The sequence below is a fragment of the Muscardinus avellanarius genome (assembly GCF_963383645.1).
Source record: "Muscardinus avellanarius genome assembly, chromosome: 17".
Taxonomy (NCBI): domain Eukaryota; kingdom Metazoa; phylum Chordata; class Mammalia; order Rodentia; family Gliridae; genus Muscardinus; species Muscardinus avellanarius.
The window spans coordinates 37130702-37151582 of record NC_137803.1 but is presented as its reverse complement, the minus strand read 5'-3'; positions in this window follow the sequence as shown (position 1 = coordinate 37151582).

The following is a 20881-nucleotide window of genomic DNA, read 5'->3' as shown; positions in this document are numbered from 1 at the left end:
TCTCTGTGCACCAACATATATTCAGCTTGTACAAGATATTGAAAGCAAACTAGTTGTAGGTATCTTGAAATTAGAAAAATGTTCTAAGTTATTGGTATTACTGACAGAACATTATGAACTCTTCTTTACAGATTTAAAGTCTCCAATTTTCTCATTTCCAGTCCCTTAAAATTCAAAATTGGATCATATTTTATGCTTGCAGGGTGTTTTCTCAATAAATACAGCCTTTCCCATTTGTTTCTTTTTCTGTTTCTGCACATCTGGTTGGTTATTTCTCCAATTAAATTGCATTCCAATTTGTCTTATAATAGTAATAATAATAAAACTTCTGCAGATCAAATAAAACCTCCCCAAGGAGTTGTTTCTCTTACACCCAGGGTAGAATATAGCTCATTCTGCACAGTCAATAGTGATTCTGATCTAGTGTATTTTAATTGCAAGAGCCAAAAATCAGTTTACTTTTAAGTTAAGAAGTGGAAGAAAACTGGAAAGATGTATTGTTCCAAGTTGTATTTCTTTCTTCTCTTCATTTATTCACTCATTCATTCATCGAGAAAGCACTGAACTCACTCTACATTTAGTCTACATTGTTATATGTGTACTATGAGTTTGGACCATATGGTAGTAAGATTTTTTTATAGGAAGGATGAGTATAGTTGATTTTATTGTTATTTCTTTCTAATGAACACACGAGAACTTCTCTCTCTAGAAGAGGATACTGAATAGAGTATTACTACATAGTCTTAATAATTCTTTACTTTAAAAAGTATGTATTACAAACCTCCTTCATTTTATTTTTTACCCTTGGAAAGTAAAAATTCTTAGCAATTATTTGGTGCCAAGCAAAGAAATACTGAGGTTTAGATATAAGCCAAAATAGAAGTGATGTTGTTAAAATTCTTTTTTTTTTTTTTTTTTTTTTTTTTTGGTGGTACTGGGGTTCCTGGAAGCCCTCTACCTCCAGGCTACACTCCCAGACCTATTTTTACATTTGTATTTGGAAACAGGGTCTCCTAAGCCAGCACGCGCGGCTGGCTTCGAACCTGTGCGATCCTCCTGTCTCTGCCTCCCAAGCTCAGGGATTACAAGCTTGCGCCACCACGCCTGGCAATGTTGTTAAAATTCTTGATTGCTCTGTAGGGAGATATTATGTTTGGGTAGACATAGGTATGACTGAATATCTTTAAAAGAAATTTTTCAAAAGAGAAAAAAGAAAAGCTCCTAAATTTTTTTTCTGTGATATAAAATGAACAATATAATAAATAACTAGCCTCAAAGTAAGGAACAATGCTACATTTATTTGGATCATTCTTTTAAAAATAAAAAAATGTATTTTATAAACCTTAGGGTACTTATTGCTTGATTGATTGATTAGTGGTAATGGGGGTAGCCTTTCTCCTCCAGGCTTTACTCCAAGACCTAGTTTATACTTTATTTGTAAACAGGGTTTCACTAAGTTGCTGAGAGTCTCATTAAGTAGCTGAGTCTGGCTTCAAACATGAGCAATCCTCCTGTCTCAGCCTCCCAAGTGCTGGGATTACAAGTGTGTGCCACCATGCCCAGCCAACCTTAGTTTTTACATAAGAAAATATAAGCATAGCACATAAATTTTCATAACTACATTGCTCCAAATGAGCATGGTGAGAGAAGGTGCAGTCTACATACCTACAATATCCAATAATCCAATGAAATATCTTTAAGAAAATAGTTTTGAGGTTTAAAGCCAATATTATGCCTTATTGCATTGTATTCATCTGGTTTGCTCATTCATTCAACAAAAAAAAAAAATAAAAAGCTCTTTTAGATTTGTTTCCATTTTGGTTTGCTGTTTTGCTATGTAGTGAGATATTTCAAACATAAGGATTTGCAGATTTTTTTTTTTCAGAACTGAGGATTGAACCCAGGGGCATTCTTCCTCCAAGTTACACACCTAGTCCTATTTTTTTTTTTTCTTTCTTTTGAAACATGGTCTCATTAAGTTGCAGAGGGCTTCACTAAGTAGCTGAGGTTGGCTGCAAACCCATGATCCTCCTGTCTCAGTCTCCCAAGTACTGGGATTACAAGCATGTGCCACCAACTCAGGCAAGCATTTGCTGACTCTTAAGCAACTAGTAGTAATAAATATATATTTTTATGGTGATGAATATTGTACATAAGGCCTGCCACATGCTAGGCTAGCACTGTATCTCTGAGCTACTTCTCCAGTCAGGATCATTTTGCTAGTGTATTTTACGATATTTCCTATTGACTAGATATATCATAGTCTAGATAAATTTAGGAGATTGATAGCTAAAGATTCTTGTGGTTGAGAGTTACCACTAACATTTAGTGAATATGAATCTGTCTTGCATTTCTAAAGTAAGAATATGAATATTTTAAATTGTAAAGTCATGAAATGTGTGTGAAGGTAAGCATGAGTATCAATGGTGAAAGTCTAAACCTAGCTTGAGGAGTTCAGAGAGGCAGTTTACTAAATATTCTTTTATATTTATTATAACCAATGATTGAAGGCATTCAACTCCAGTATAGATAAAAGTCCTGGAAATGAAGCTAATCTCAATTGCTAAAAGGTTGATTCCCATTTATGATTTTGAAAATTTGGGATATTTCAACATCTGTTTGTAAAAAAGAGAGAAAAAACTGTAATTCTGAAAGCTAATATAATGTTAGAATCTATGTCATAAAAACACTTAATTTTATAGATAGGGAAATAGAGGCACAATGTAAATAGAATCCCTCAAGTCAACCATCCAATCAGTGTCACAGGGAAAGTGTTATAAAATTCTAAACATCTCAAGCTAAATGGACAGCTCTGAACCAAAGCTAAATGCATATATCAAGCAATGATTAACAAGAGTATTCAGGTGCCATGTTGAGTTTCCAAGATATATAATATGGAGTGATAGATAGATGATAGCTAGCTAGGTAGCTAGCTAGCTAGAGCCTCAGAAACCATGAGCCAAAAAAGCCTTTCCTCCTTTAAGTTGTTTATGTCAGGGGTTTTGGTCATAGTGATGATGTGACTAAGACAGAAAGAACTTTATATAAGGGAGCCTAGGAGAGAGGGAGGGCACAAAGGAATAGAGAACTCTGAGATCATAAGTGTATGTTAAACAAACAAAAATGTTGTCACAATAGAAGCAATTTGTGGGTTAATGTGATGTTCAAGGGCACTAGTTGAAGCCCTTTCATATGCTAAACTGACTCACTTTGTGTCAATTAGTAAAGAGCTTCCTCACCCAGGATTCAGACATCTGTGGCTCCAGGTCAGTGGACTGGAGCATTGAATTTAATATGGCAATGGAAAGGGGAAGTTTATGATGTTTTGTTTAATCACATCTGAGGGGTGGTAAAGAAAGAGAAAGAAATTAAAACTGGCTTTTGTTACAGTGGTAGTCATAGCTAAAGTGTGTGAAACTTCTGATAAAGAAATAAACAAGTTGCCCCCGGTAATGGTCTAAATGATTCAAGTTCTGCAGCAAACAAAACAGTTTGGGATCCCCATAACTGGTTTGCTGGTTGTTGTAAAAGACCTGACAGTTTTTTCCCCCATATACCACATCTTTCTTTGTTTTTCACCCCGGGTTGATGTGCTTTCTAAGTAAGGTAACTAGTTATTAATTCAATAATTAAAAACAACTATAAAGTACATTTTATTTTAAAATTCTAAGAAAGGTTACGTTTCTAATCTGGAGACACTCCCATTTGCTATTTAGAATAGATATTGAGCACTCAAAAGGCATTGAATGAATATATGTTGAATTGAGTTTTAGGATTATTTATTTAAATTCATTCCTTAGCTCATTATTACTTTTAGTTTTATATATTAAACATTAGCTTTGTGATTGTGCCATGCTATAGACACTGTGTAGGTACTGAGAATTAATATTTGTCTGGGTGAATACCATTATGCCGGAAGCCTAATGTTCTATAATAAATATGCTTCTGAAAAATCAGCGTAAAAATTGAGTCATATTTAGGTGAACTAACAGAACCTGATGTTTAGAGGGAACCCTGAGGAAAATACTTTTGTTATGTGAAAAATCTTTTTCATGAAAATTATCATATTCTAATGTGTCTTCTCCATAAACCTGGATTTCCATATGCTAGCCTTTCCTAACTAAGAATACCACCTGTATTTTATTCCCACTTTGTGGGGCACTAACATTTCAATTGGCTACAGAGTCTTAAACTAATCATTCTCTTTTTCAACATTAGAAAATGTTGAATGGCCAAACACTCATCAAAAATGTCAAAAATGTTTTCATTTTTTAAAATCTACTCTAAATGCTGAAGTGGCTTGATTAAGTTAGAGTGGTTTTTATATCATTTTCTATAACCACTTAACTTAAGGGTAACTTTTAATGACATCCTACCAAGAGCTTATAGAATTTTAAAGCAATCAGTGTTTTTTTTTCCTTCCAATATAGTGAGCAGAAAATTAAAGCAATTTATGCTACATACAAGGCCTTATCATGTGTTCTATATTTATGTTATTAAGTAAAGAATATGCATATAATTTTTTTAGTTATATGACATTACCTTATATTTGAAAATCACTTACACTTTTTTCCAGAGTATTTTATAGATACCTGGTTTGAACCTTGTCTAGCAACAGATTGGCATATCATTTAGTTCCCTCTTCTGAAAATGAAAATGTAAGGTTACTCAAACCCACTAAAGTTATTTTGACTTCCATTCTATGTTTAAGATTCTTTTCTTCTCTTTGCTTTATAGAAAGAATGGTTTCTAAGGCCAGAAGTTGGGAGAGAAGTCTTACTTCACTTTTCAATTATCAGGTTTTTTTTTTTTTTTTCAGTTCAAGGAGAGATTTTAAGTGGTCACTCCTTTATAATATAATACATATAGTAAGTCCTATGTAACACACTTCTTCTGAAACAGGATCCTAAATGAATTACTTTGAGCATCAGGATAATGGTATGGTAATGTATGAAGGCTCCTGTTTCTTCATATTCTTCTAAATTCTATTATCTTCTGTATCTAGATGTTCTAGCAAGTATAAAGCAGTATTTTCCTGTGGTTTTAGCTCACATTTCCTAATGACTAATAATGCTGAACAAGTTTTCTTGTACTTATTGGTCATTCATGTTACGGATTGGGGAAATTGTTCCCAGGGAGCTCTGTTAGGCTCCCAGAAACTGTTCCCATAAACGTGGGCCCTTCTCCAGGCTTAGGATAGATATACAGTAGTCCAAACTCTTGCTGAAGACTGAAATGAGTTTATTACAAAGATAGAAATAAAGAATATAGTTTCAGCCCTATACTGACACAGGATAGTATAGGGGGGTGGCCTCAAACGAATTCACCAAAATTCAAAATATAAAACAGCTTTTTAACCGGGTGAGGTGACACACTTTTGTAATCCCCGCGCTTGGGAGGCAGAGACAGGAGGATCACGCAGGTTCAAAGCCAGCCGCGCTGGCTTAAAAGACCCTGTTTCCAAATAAAAATATGAAAAACTAGGTCTAGGAGTGTAGCCCAGAGGTAGAAGGGTTTCCAGGAACTCCAGTACCACAAAAAAAAAAAAATAAATAAATAAAATAAAATAAAGTAAAAATAAAATAAAATAAAATAAAAAATAAATAAATAAAACAGCTTTTTATAGATACAAAGTCCCCCATCTTGCTCTACCAGATAATGCTAAGACTTAGGTGTAAATCTGCCCCTTAGCTCCCTGCAGACCTGTTTTGTTATACTTATGAGAATATCTGGCCAGGCAAGAAACCTTCATGTATAACTGCAGGTTTAAGGCTAGGTTTCTTTGTTAAGACCGGCATGATTTACAAGGTTAAGTACCATGTGGTATCTGCCCCCATTTCATAAAGGTCAGTACCCTCCTCCCATACTCTAGGGATATTCTTAGCCTCTTGCTAGATATCATTTATTATGCAAACCTGTTTTTAGAATGTGAAAGTCCTAGGTCCCAACTCCTCTATCCCCTTGCTAATTACTTTTAGTGAGGTTACTTTGTGGGTTTTTCTTTTCTTTTTTTTTCTTCTTTTTTTTCTTTTGGTGGTACTGGGGTTTCTGGAAACCCTTCTACCTTCGGGCTACACTTCCAGACCTATTTTACACTTTTTTATTTGGAAACAGTGTCTCAAGCCAGCGAGGCTGGCTTCGAAATTGCTTGACCCTCCTGTCTCCACCTCCCAAGTGCAGGGATTACAAGCATGTGCCTCCAAGCCCGGCTAGTGAGGGTACTTTACATTATAACAGCTACTTGAATGCCTGGCAGTAACCAGGCCCTAACTGCTTTTCTTTTTTACATATCTGAACTCCACTTTCTATAAACCGATTTTGATATGTATTAATAACCAAAACTTATTTTTCGAATCTTTTTAGGCCATTTCCTAATACTGGTACAATTTATACATCTACTTTGTTGATGTGAATACAGTTTTCTGAAATACTTATCTCTTTATTTAATTATCTTTTTCAGAGGAGGGAACATATCACTTGATTTGAGGAAATCCTTTTTCAAGGAAGGTCATGTAACCATAGTTTTTGACCAACTCTTTGCACTATTAAGAATAACTTATGGAAGTAAAGTAGTGTTGGGCCTATGGAAGTAGACACATAGTATTTCTTTGTAATACCTAAAATTATTTCTAACCCCTTCGTTCTAAAAGTAAGGAAATAAACCTGTGGACAGTTCTATGAAGTTTCATAAAAACCCGCAAATTCCTGTCAACAAGTGAATGGGATCGACCTCTATTTTATAGCATTTTTCTGACTTTTTAGCTAGAGATAATCAATAAAAGAATGGGTACCTGGAATTCCACAGATCAACATTTGGTCTCATGAACCTGTCATGAACTTACACATATATCAAAATGGGAACTACCTAAAATGCTCACTTCTTAAATTACCACATTGCTAACTTTTATTTGTTGGGGAGAACAAAATATTTTTCTTAATTATATGAAAGTTCATACTCCTCTGTAAGAAATCTCTACCTACCTCAACCAAGATGTATTCTTCCCTGGAACCCTTTGTATAAAGAGAAGGTGTAAAATATCATCGTTATATTATCCTGGACCCACCCTGACTTGACTGGTCAGCTTCATTTAAAATTAAATAAAGCCACAGGCTCTTCAGAGAACTGCTCTGTAAGTGTGTCCAGAAGTCAATGCCATTTTTCATAATCTGGCAAACCTTGAGATAACAAAAGGTTTTTGAATAAACTTTGCTTTAAAAATTGCAAAGTCTACTTTAAAACTCTAATTCCCCCAAAAGGTGCAGCATTCATCTTAAGCAGCTCCAAGGCAAACACTGTGATGGGAAACACATTCATAATTCAACATTGTTAAATGCCACGGGCTGAGGAGATAGCATTCCACTGGCCAGTGTGGAGTGGAATGACATTCATGGTTGATTCAGCTCCTCTCAGCAAGCTGTGTCATTGGAGAAACATAGAAGTGACCCCAGCTCTATGCCCTACTGGTGTCAAAATGTATTCTCATCATTCTGACAAGTGGCCAAATTGAAGGGTTCTTTTGAGTTAAAGTACAAATGGTAAGTTATAATTTTCCAGATATCAGGAAATGTCAGTTTTAAAGTGACAGAGAGAGTGAACTAGAAGAGAAATATCTTTGTCTATAGTAATTATAAATACACTTGGCCTCTCTAGGCTCTTTTTCTCCTTATAATTTCATTTGAGTCATGTGCTGTATGAAGCTCAGTTTGTTATATACATTTTAGGTGAGTATTCTTTAGAAAAAATATTTCTTTCTAAAGCAAGAAATGTTTAAATGTGAAGCAGTGCAGTCTGGTGGTTTGAGACAGACCATTGGGTATCAGACCTATTAAGTGTGAGACTGACTTATCTCTGCTGTGATCTAGAAAAGGGAACTGTGACAAATTACCCAAAGGAGTGAGCTGAGACAAATCACCTAATATCTCAGTTTTCTAATCTGCACCATGTTGATTAAAGATGGTTACTCTTCTATTAGGTTTTTGTGGGGATTAATAAAACACTGTGGGTAATTCACTTACCTTAGTGGACAACACATAGTAAGTGCAAGGTACATGGTACATTTTAGCCCATTGTACCAACTGTTAATGCCACACAAGCTGAAGGCATTAACTTGAGAAAGGATCATGAATGATCCCACATTTCTACTTCCATATCTTCATCTCTTCCCTTTACTACACTCAACTTCCAGTATTACATAATACTCTCTGTTTAAATAAAGATTAAATCAACACAAATACAGTTGTCCCCTAGTATACACCCACATTTTGATGGATGCTTAGAAATATTTTATATAAGCCAGGCATGGTGGCGCACACTTGCAATCCCAGCATTTGGAAGACTGAGATAGGAGGATCATGGTTTTGTGGACAGCCTCAGCTATGTAGTGAGGCCCTTCGCATTTCAGTGTGACCCTGATTCAAAATAAAGAATACAAAATAGGGCTGAGGGTGTACTGAATAAAAAAAAAAAAAGAAATTTTTACATACACATTATTTAACCACAAAACCTTGCAACTTTGGATGGAGATATGCCATACATATGTAAGGTAAATGCTATCAAAAGTCACATTGAAGCCTCATATCCATATTATGAATTGTTGTCATTGTATGTGGCAGAAAAGGAGGCTTATGACTTATGTACTGAGGTAGGGAGGCAGAGTTTGGCATATTTCTGTTTAATGGTGTTGTTACTGGTTTTTAAGGATGTGAACAGATTATGCTAAATTTAGAAGTTTTAATTTTGGCAAATAAAGGAGAGAGATTGGAAGGGACAGTTAGCATACCAAAAGGGACAAGTAAGTAATAAAGTTGAAAAGAAAGATAAGAAAAGGAAAATTCTGTGGGGCAGGAGTGATGGCATGGCTTTGGAAATCTGTGAGACTGGATTGGCCAGCCTGAGGTCAGTGATGGGAAGCTTTGATTCTAATAGAAGCCTCCTTTTCCCATGTCTTCTTGGTGAACTGCTGAGCCTCTCTGAGTGGTCTGATTCAGGATTAAGTCACTTTGTGAACTGAATAAGGCTTTATTCTGTTTGTTGTTAACTGTCATAAAAGAAATCTGTTCACATACCTAGCTTTGTACAATATTCTAATTGGATCTTTAGCTAAAACTATGTGTGCTGGGGGAAGTGGTGGTAGATATTTCCTTCCAGGAACAATTTTAACTCTGATCCTCTCATTGTCTGCAATTCATTGCCTATGGAGCTGGCCCCAGTTTAAGGAACAGCTGGGAAGTGGGTTCTCTAGCCTTTAGGCCGCTATTGACTACAAGTCTTCCAGCACAACCAGATTAATGGCATTGGGTACAACTATAGTAGGTTGCACTAATTAATCAATTTTATTTTACTTTATATACTTGCAGTTGAGGATTTTACATTTAGCATGCAAATTTATGTAAATTAAAATTCAAATGCATGCAAACAGATATGCAAATATGTGTCCCTAGAATTGCTAAAGAAAAAAATCTGGTAGCCCTACTGTAAGTTCCTAAAATTCAGATGGGGGAAGGGAGAGAGAACTTGAACTACTCTTGCAGCTTGATCTGCCTTTCATTTGTTAATATATGCAAGTTGAAAATGAAAATAAAAACATGTTTTACTTCAGCTGCTCCCTATGTTATAAAATAGAAAGCTGAAAATCTGCAACAATAACAGGAACAAAATCTGTGAGTCTCCTCATTGAGATAAGAATTTCAAAGTTTTATTTATTCCAAAATCATCTGCCTTTAGGCATTGAGTCTCCTAAGTGTGGGTTTCTTACTTTTAATTGATTGGATTGAAGCTATAACTAACCCAGAGGAAATGCTCTTACAGCCTTAAAACAAGAGACTTTATAATCTATAAGCATTGAGTTGTATATGAACTGCTTAGGAATCAACAATAGAAACTGTAGAGTGGATTGAAAATAATGAAAAATAATATTTGATTGATATTTATGGAACAAATATTTTATTTAAAATATCATATTTTAAGGGAGCTCAAATTGAGGAACAGGAACATATTTCATAATATTGAAATGGAAACCTAAAGAAAAACACAGGGCAGAGACTGAATTTAAAATTTATTGCAATGGAAAAAGTATCTGACACTTGCAACATTGCATATTATAGTTATTTGCAAGCAAGTCTAAACATTGGAAAAATAGTTAATGATTGAGAAATAAATATTAGAATGGGCATTTGTCCAGGTTCTAGGGAACTAAATTTACTTTTGGCTCTGCCATATCATACTATGACATGACATTTAGCCCATAAAGAATGTCATCCTCAATTTTCTCCTTGGTAAAATAAGATAATAATAATTGCATGACCTCTCCAAAGGCAACTATGGCTTTAAAATGAAAAATAGCAAAGTACCAAATAGATGTTAATTACTTTTGCAGAAGTTTATCTGTGGTCATTACCCAGTTTTCCTTTCTGGGAAGACATTAAGCATTAGGGACTTGATTATAGATTCAATCTGATCAATTAAAGATGAGAAAACCTACATAGGAAACTGGAGGTCTCAAGACATAATTTTATAGTAAGTACAACTTGGAGTTCCATTGGAAAGGAGAATCACAGTATAATGGAGTAGTGAAAGGAGACAATTTTTAAATTCATGATCACTTTTTCCTCTGTGCAATAGATTATTTTGCATATGAATTAAATTTTAGGGGGCATTTCACATTTTATGATTCTACTGCCTGTTAAGTTTCTTTCTTGGTGGCTGGGATTCACCATTTTTTGTACCTGGGAAAGCCTACACTGGGTGGCTTTTCATGTCCCTGTTAACTATTTTTTTTAAACTATCATCAGTTCTTGATACAGGGATCTCCTCAATTCTTGAATGAAGACATTTGTGTTGAACAATGCCCATTGCTGAAACCCATCTTAAAATGTTTAATTAATTAATTTATTCAGTATTTTTGCCTCCTAAACATTATTGCAAAACCAGTAAATATAAGACATGTTCATTAAACGTAAGAATTTAGAGTCTAGCTGGGAAGAGAAGACTTAACCATGCCCACCAAAAATAAAGTCGTTCCCTGTATCTGAGAGTTAAAAAGTGTTATGAGCTGAGAAATAATATGTCGCTAACAATAAGCTAAATAGCATTTGATCACCACTAACATTTCCTGAGAGAAGATGTCATGACCAGGCACCTATTTATGTAAATTAATCTAGCAGCACTGGACTCAGGAATGGAGGTAAAAGCATGTATATGTTGTGCATATGATTTTGGGGAGGAATTTCTGCTATTCTGTAGATGAGAAATAGCAGACACTCATGAGCAGTCTTAGAAAGTGCTTTGCTAGCAGAGATAAAAATACAATAATAAACAGAGACATATGAGTTTAAAGTTTTCAGCTATGTTTATAAGTAAACTGAACTATCATCAATAAAGAAAAATGTAGATAGTTCTGAGATAGGTAGGTACTGAGTAAAAAAAAACCTGAACAGGTCTCAGAGTTTGCTTTGCTGCTAAAGCTCATTGGTAGACACAGTTTGTTGTTTTGTAGATAACAGGAAAAGCCTAACTAGAATCTGGAGAGATGGGATGGCTCTCTCAGCATTTAGCTATAACCCTGAATGTGGGTAAGTTTGAGGAGAAGAATAGAAAAGGCAGGCTGTTCTTGCCATTGGGAATGCATAACATTAGAGGCCCAGAGATAGGAAGGCATTTAGCAACCTCTAAGTAGATGGGATTCATAAACTAAGATGCTCAGCAAACAAAAAAGAGCCTCAAGATTGATAAGGTGAGGAGCAGTGGACAATGTTATCACTGGACTCTAATGCAATAGATCTGAGACTAATGATAGGCCCCAGATCAAATGTATATAACCACTAACAGTAAGGCCATGAAGCCATGAAGCAAAGTGAAAATTTTGTCTCATAATATCCTAAGTGGAAGAAGCAGTGCACTTATTTTAAAGGAGGCTAGTTGAGGGAAAAGGGTAGAGATTTAGGAAAAAATTTTAAGTGATCAACAGAAACTGTATATTATTAACAGAGCGAGAAATTATTTCAACCCCCACCTTTGCATTTATATTTCTGATCACATTGGCTCTGCAATTGAATAATGTTGGTGCTAAGTATTGGTACTTTGATTTTTGCTAATGAGAAGAGAATAGAGACCTTAAATGAAGCATTCATTTTGAGAAAAGGCTAAATGAATTCCTGGCATATCCCTGAGGGAAGGAAGATTTACAATGGGTCAAACCCAAAATTGCCATTTTATTTTGCATGATAATGATTCAGTTTCAGCAAAATATCATCCATCATGTTGAATTAATGTTAGTTTGTATTATATTTGCTTTATATTTATTTAAACAATTTTTATTTTAAAACTGTATATAAGCTAGACATATAAGAAATTGTATCTAGTTTTACCATTGTGAAGGTTTATGACATGTATAGTAATATATTTAGATTACATATATATATTTATATAATTTTTATAATTATTGACTTATTTATACATATTTTTCTACATTTTTCGAAGGAGACCTTGAATTTTCTAGGTTTTAAAAACATTGCTATGATTCTGGGATTCGTAAGATTTACAGCGTGGCTGATTCAACCAACATAGGATGTAAGTGTAAATAGAGTATACGATTTTAAGGGTTTATATAAAACATATAAAATATTTATTTTTATTGATTATGCACTAAGATTATATATTATTTTTGTATGTTGGGTTAGTTTTGTATGTATAATTAAAATTAAATTTACTTACCCTATAATTATATATTGTTTTTATATATTGGGTTAGATAAATATACACACATACATTACTAAAATTAAATTTACCTATTACTGGTTTCATATTTTAAATGTCTCTATTTAAACAAATTAAAATTCCCCGTGTTACTTTCCAGAGACAATGCTGGTTTATACTATCTATGCCTGGTGGCTGGGCCTGCATGCCACTGATAGTGCCTTGTGTCCACTGCCACATGCTGCCCTTGTTTATTTTAGATTCAGAGGCCAAAGAAAAAAAGGGTCCTGGGACTGAGATATCAGTGTATGACTAGCTTACGGTGCCCTTCTGGCTACCGGCTCTTAGAAGATATTTCTGTGCACAAATCAAGCAGGTCTAATTTGTAGCATACTCGGTATAACTTGTCTAGTAAAAGGACCTGACCATGAGATATTTGTGAATGAGGAATGCCATTCATATTAACTTAGAGGTTTGCATGTGCATGGAAGGAGAAGGCATCAGACCCGCTTTATAAACTTCTCCTGGGTGTGCTTCCTCCTCCTCCTCCTCCCTCTCTTCCTCCTCCTCCTCCCTCTCTTCCTCCTCCTCCTTCCTCTTAGATTACAGTTTTGTACCACCATTCCCAAATCTCTCCCTTTTAATATCACATTATCATGCCCCTGGATTCTGTTCCCAGTACTGCAAAATAATAATAATAATAATAATAATAATAATAATAATAATAATAATAACAACAACATTACATTATCAATCTCAAATCAACTAAATCTGACAATTTCTCTAAGGTCACATCAGGTTTCAGCTAAGACTACCTGACACAATTCCTACACAATTTAAGGATAATAAAATAATTGAGTGGCACATGTGAGAAGATTCATTTTATTGGGAGTTTCAATGAGACAGACTGAGCTCTAGCTCTCCATTTTAGTGAGAGAAACAAAAAATACATTTTATTGATAAACAGGACAATTTTAGAGAGAAATAACAAAAATTAAGCAAAATCATGTAAAAGATACCAAAAGTAGTAATATTTGACCTGAAATATAAAGAATAAGTAATACACAGCTTAAAATCAAAACTAAATTGAGATTTCACCTAATTTCAATTAAAATGGCAGTCATTCAAAACACAAACAGTGCCAAGTGTGGTGGCACACGCTTGTAATCCCCACGCTTGGGAAGCAGAGACAGGAGGATCGCGCAGGTTCAAAGCCAGCTGTGCTGGCTTAAGAGACCCTGATTCCAAATAAAATATAAAAATAGGTCAGGGAGTGTAGCCTAGAAGTAGAAGGGCTTCCAGGAACCCTAGTAGCACCAAAGAAAAAAATCAGTAATAAAAATGCTGGTGAAGATGTGGAGAAGTGGTATACTTTGTTGGTGGGGTTGTAAATTATTGCAACCATTTAAGAGAATAATATGGAAAATCCTCAGAAGAATGAGAACAACCCCTATCATATGATTCAACAATACCATTTCTTCATATCTACCCAAAAGAATGGAAATCAAACTACCAAACTAACACATGTATATCTATGTTCATAGCCTAACAATTCACAATTGCCAAACTATGGAGCCAGCCAAGCTGTCCATCACCAGATGAATGATTATACACCTATGGGATATGTATACAATGGAATTTTACTCAGACATAAAGTAGAACAAAATTATATCATTTTTGGGGAAATGGATGGGACTGGAGAACATTATGCTAAGCAAGATTAATCAGCCACAAAAAGTAAGAAATCAGATGCTCTCCCTAATATGCAGAAATTGGGTAGAAAAAGGGTCATAGCAGGAACTCCAGACAAGGAAGGATAAACCATAGATGAGCAAATAGGGTGACCTAACTGAGGGGAATGAGAGGGGGAAAGAGAGAAGTTCCTGAAGTACATGATGTACATTCATAAACATATCAGTCAGTCAGTAAGCCGAACATAAGAAGGAGGGAGGGGGAAGGAAATAGGGTGGGAATTGATAAAAGAAAGGGTGGGCATGGGAAAGGGCTAAATAAGTGGTGTGCGTATTTATACCTCTACCATCTTGTACCCCATTAAGATGTATGACTACAATGCACCAATACAAACTTAAAAATGAATAAGTAATAATCAGACATGAAAATTTCAAGTATAAAAGAATGTCACTTGAAGAAATAGCAAGTCCAGACATTATATAATATGAACAGGCTCAGTATGTTTGAGGAACCAGGAAGAGGCAGTAGGATTGTAATGTGGTGCCTAAGAAAGAGAATTGTACAAGATACAGTTGAAGAAATAGCTAAAGCAAGTCTGTGTTGTCTTAAATGTCATGACTAGGAGAAAATTATCATTTAAAGAAAAAAGTATAGCTCATCTCTATGAAGTAAAAATGTAATATGATTAATTTTAAGTACATTCTGATTGTTGGGTGAAAATGTGCTACAAATGTTTGTTAGTAGAGAAAGAGATGCAAGTAATGGTGTTATTGTGGTCATAAGTCTAACCACTTGTGAAGTGGACCTAGGCCCGAGCAATGACTATACATGTGGAGAATACAAGTATCAGATGAGGGTGACCTATGGAATTAGCAGGGTACCGTCGAATGAAATAGAAAAGTCTCAAAAAACAAGTTTAGTGAAATAAAGAATGCATTGTGGTAGGGGTGCAAGTAGACAGAAGAGATGGTAAAGTAAGATACTTATTATTGCATTAGTCTGGTGCCTACTGTTACAAACAAGAGCTTAGAAACTCATAAGCAGCTATGAGCTCAAATCTTAAGTAAAAGGCACTAATACTTTTGTGGACTTGGAAAATTTATTTATATCTCCTAAACTCAATGCTTACTTTTGGATACTATGATAAACACATTTATTTTGTATGATACTTTAAAGATTTAATGAAACAAGAAGAGTAAATGACATAGCCAGTTTTGGGAAAATAATCAGTATTAAAATATCACAATTTCTTCTTTTTTTCTCATGATAGATTAAATATCCTGAATAATTATTCCATCTAAAAAGATTAAAAATTCATATATATATATATATATATATATATATATTCTTTCAAATGTGTTACTAAGTTGTCAAGAAACTAAGAAAAATTCAGAAGTCAAAACTCAAAATGAAAATTAGACTACAGTGAAGTAAATTTGCTCACAAATGTTCCCTTTCCAGATCTTGGAATCCTGAGCTTCCTTTTTTTTTTTTTGGTGGTGCTGTGGTTCCTGGAAGCCCTTCTACCTCTGGGCTACACTCCAAGACCTATTTTTCCATTTTTATTTGGAAACAGGGTCTCCTAAGCCAGAGCGCACAGCTGGCTTTGAACCCGAGCAATCCTCCTGTCTCTGCTCCAAAGCGCGGAGATTACAAGCATGTGCCACCAGGCCCGGCTCTGAGCTTCCATTTTGATTTGTGCAAAGCAAGGGAAAACACACATTACCTACACTCCATGGAAAAAGGTAGTCTAATAGGATCCTACTTATAATATCAGAACCTCAAAGGCTTGCAAATAGACTTAGTTTTTAGTTTACAGGAATATTCAGTAAAAAATACTCTCAGTTTCACTTTGATGCTGGATTGAAGAAGAAAACCATCTCTGTTTAGGATTTACTTAACCTTTTAACATATATAAATTGGTAAATTGTAGTTCAGTGTGTGTGTGTGTGTGTGTGTGTGTGTGTGTGTGTGTGTGTAGTACTGGGGATTGAACCCAGGAGCTTCTTATCATTGAGCCACACCATCATTCCTTTTAAATTAATTTGTTTAAAAATAATTTATGGAGCCGGGTATGGTGGCGCATGCTTGTAATTCTAGCATTCAGAGGCTGAGACTGGAGGATCATGGTTCGTGGACAGCCTCAGCTACTCAGTGAGGCCTTCCGGAACTTAGTGAGTCCCTGTTTCAAAATAAAGTATGAAAAATAGGGCAAGAGGTGTAGCTTGGAAGTAGAATTCCCCTGGGTTCCATCCCAATATCCACAAAAAAAAATAAATAAAATAAATTAAAAAAAATAAATCTTTATTATTGGTGCTTGGGATTGAACCAAAGGATACTCTACCACCTAGTCATTTTTATGCTTTATTTAAAATCAGTACCTTGCTATGTCAGGTTCCCAAGTACTAGAATTACAGATATGTGATACCTTGCTAGGCTGTAGTCCATTTTTATTTTTACCTATGTCATATAAAACACTTCCTATTAGACCTTGCCTTAAAGTAATTCTAGAAAGCAAAAGTGATAACAATCCCTTTCAAAAGCATAATTACTAACACGACAATGAGAATTAGTCAAAGGTTTCCAACCCAAACACAGAAATGTTGTGTTGAGAGGTCCCTTTACTAGCTGAAATGGTCGTCATTAAAACTTGGTCCATGATTCTTTCTTCCATCCTCTTCTAGTGATTACTTCTCGATGACTTCTGTTTGTGATTACAAAATTGTACTGCACAGAAAGCTCAGCCTTCCAGTTTATGTTCTTACTGTGTTTTCCTCCCTTCCAGAGGGCATTAGGAAATTTTCCCCAAAATGTATCACCTTCATACTTGTTTTATTTTCCTTGATACATTAATCACATAGTTAAAAACACAATTTTAATCATAATTACTAAAGACATAATAGACATTCTTGAGATGGAAAGCTCAACAAATAAAAATATGAAGCAAATCAGACTGTGTGACTCTTTAGACACCCAAACAAGCTCAATATAACTAACAATATAAATGGAGAATTCTTTATAGAGCTATGTTATTGCAAGAGTCAGATGTGCTCTCTTGAAAGAACTTAATTTTCTGCCTCTAAATATTCATAAGACCCAAGTCAATGACAGAATCAATCCCTTCATTAGGCTGTTCAGAGGTCCATGTTTCGACTTATCTTTTGCTGATAATTTGCCACTGATACTCTCTTATTTTGGAAGTAGCAGTTTCTGGTAGCTACAGCTTGAGTTATGATCTGTCTTTTACTGACTCATTTATAGAAGGAAAGCACCTTGGGGCAAAAACTTTGTTGTTATTCAGCACTGTTCAAGCTCAAGTATTTGTGCTGAGTAGACGAGCGAGAAGCACCTTACAAAAGAGCAAAAAATAAATAAATAAGATCAGGTCACCTTAGCTAATCCATCTAATTGTTTTCATTAATAATTAATTTTAATTTTGTTTAATTAAAGTTATAAAGTTGGATGAGCTGAAGATTGTGTGATTGGCCTAAACCGAGAAAGCTCTGAGCACCAAGCACATGTAAAGGGCTGTTACCTTCTCACAACTGGATTCCTCAAATCTACTCTTGCTGATTTTAAGACTGAACCACAAAATTTCAGGGTTTTTTTTTGTGGTATTGAGAGTGGAACCCAGGGCCATTCTACCTCTGAGCTACACCCCATTTTTTAGTCTTTTTTTTTTAAACAGGGCCTTACTGAGTTACACAGGACCTCACTAAGTAGTAGCTGAGTCTGTCTGCGAACGGCAATTCTCCTGTCTCAGCCTCCCAAATGCTGGCACTACAAGCATGTGCCCCACACCTGGCCTTCGAGATTTTTTGAACTCAGGAAGTTAGAAAATAAAATATTGATCTGATTGAAAGATGAAAAAACCTCTACTCCCACACACATTTAGATCCTTATCAATATTTTTCAATGTCTGTGCTTAATTAAAGAAAGGGTCAATCCAAAGTCAAATCAGTCAGGGTAAGCGCCCTGGGCTGATATATGTATCCAAGTATAAACAACAGTCCCCACCTTATATGAGATGCATATGTTCTTCTTTAATCTTCCTTCCTATATATGGCTCATTTTTAAACTAGCCTATAGCAGTTTATTTTCAGATAAAATACCTGGAGGAACACTTTTGCATATATAAAGATGTAGTACTCAAAGTTAAAATACTGGATAACTTGTACTTAACTATCCTCTTATACTTTCCAAAGATTTGTCTTACGTAGTGAATTATTTCAAGAATATTGTCATATTAATCAAGCATGGTGCCTTACACTTATAATCCAAGTGCTTGAGAAGCTAAGACTGGAGGTTTGCTGGTTGAACTTTAAAGCCAGTGCATGGTAATTCTGTTTCCAAATACAAAGAGCTGGGTGTCTAGCTCAGTGAGAGAAGGTATCTGGGTTTATTCATCTGTATCATAAAATAAAATAAGGAAATCATGAGTCTAGGCACAAAAAGTTAAGTAGCATTTTGCTTTCCTGAAACTGACTTGTTTAATTCCTTAAATAACTTTTAATATGTATAATATGTTGGTTTTCAAATGTGGATAAATAAACACTATTAGGGGCTCTGAAGTTTATAAAGAATGAATTACTCTTGACATAAGCTCTTCTCTCTGTGATACTAGACTGTGTAGTTTATCTTTCTCTTAGTTTCTTTTTTAAGATAAAAACTAAATGAATAACAAAAGTAAAGAAGTTTAAAATAAACAGAATGGGTTGGTAATTGGGGAAGAGCTAAATGTGTGATATGTGGATATATATCTCTACCATCTTGTACCCAATTAAGATATATGAGTACAATGCATCAATAAAAATTAAAAAAGAGATGAACTCTAAGTTCTATTTCAGCCCTCATATTCTTTTGTTCAATGAGGAAACATTTTCTGTTCTTCATGGCATGGAAGACACAATATTTGAGAAACTCTAAATGGAGCTGAAGTGGTCTTGGAAAATAGAGTTTTTATATTCTAAGTCCTGCTGGAGGGCAGAATAGGTTTTTACATCTGAAAAAAGGTGATTTAGGTCTAAGTGGCAGAGGCACCCGTATACAGGACGTTCTGTGTAGCTAGCTACTCACCTTATTTCAAGAGAAATGATTCCTGAAGTGCTCTCTTTGTCCTAAAATTCTTTTCAAAAGTTCCCTGATTTTTCAAACCTTGCCCTTTAAAGGGAGCGAGAATAAAACAATAGAACCATAACAGCTGTTTGCCCGAGTTGCAATCTTTGGACAGCAAGGCCCTTTTCAAATGCTCTCCAACTCTCTACTGATTTCCCGGTAGAGTTGATCTTAATCACAAGCCTGATTTGGCACAGTGGGTCCTGGATAAAGAGCAAATCTAATGCAATGTATGAAAAGAAGCAGCACCCTGTACAACTGAACCGTGCCAACTTCTTCACCCCTGGACCTATTTTAAAACATTGAATCCTCTGCTTTTAGAGTTCTGTACTTTGAGTTAATTTTAAAAAATCGTAGGTGCAGAGGTCCTGGGGAGACAGGTGAATGAGTGTGGCTTTTGCCTTCAAGATGTACATAGTCTACTGGGGGACATAGAAGTATTGTAATAAATAGACTACAAGGTGACATCTGCAGTTTGGGATGTATAACTCACATCCCAGTGGGAGTACAGCATCCCAGTGGGAGTACAGAAGGAGAAATACCTTTTGATTGGAGATAGTAGGTATTTAATTCAGATTATGGAAGGTTACAGAAAATTTATGACATTTTATCTCTAGCCATTGTTGTAGATTTGATGAATCAATCATTAAGTATAAGGTATTAAATAACTTCTGAATGTTCAGCCTAGTTTTTGAAATGCAGCTTAACTGAATCCCGGAAATAATAAATGGTAGAGACAATTAATAAATAATAGTCTGGTTCTAAACCATGTGGCAACAACTATGGCAAGAATTTATGCCAAATTGGAGAATTTAGAGAAGATGTGATTATCAAGCCAAAGAAAGAAGAGACAATAGGGTCTGATAAACATGAGTGTGTGCATGGGGATGTGCAAGTTTGCCCGTGTGTGTGCATGCAAAGACATGCTAGTATATGCTGGAGAGCTGTGGTATACATGTGAAGGTGGTCACATGTCATAAAATCTGTCTGTCTGACACAAGGAGGTATGTTGAGGAAAGGCTTGAGTAGGTCAACTGAAGTATAGGAGTTGGAATTTGTGTCTCTTTCACAGAAGAATGCATTGGGAGTTCTGGACTGGAAGTAATGTGTTATACTCAGACTCTTCAAGCAGCAATGTGGAAAAACATGTTTAAGGCAACAGTCTGTGGGCAGTTCAATACATGACAGTAATCTAGAAATGATGGATCTGGTTTTAAGAGGGTATTGGACATAGATGGGGTAGAAATAGAAGAGGGGTTGTTTTTGCTTATTTCCTGTCTGCCTCAAATGAGATGTAGGTGACTTTTGGCTAGAAATGTGAATACTGAAATATTTTTATCCTCACCACCTGCTTCTCTTCACAAGTTTATTGCAATGAAA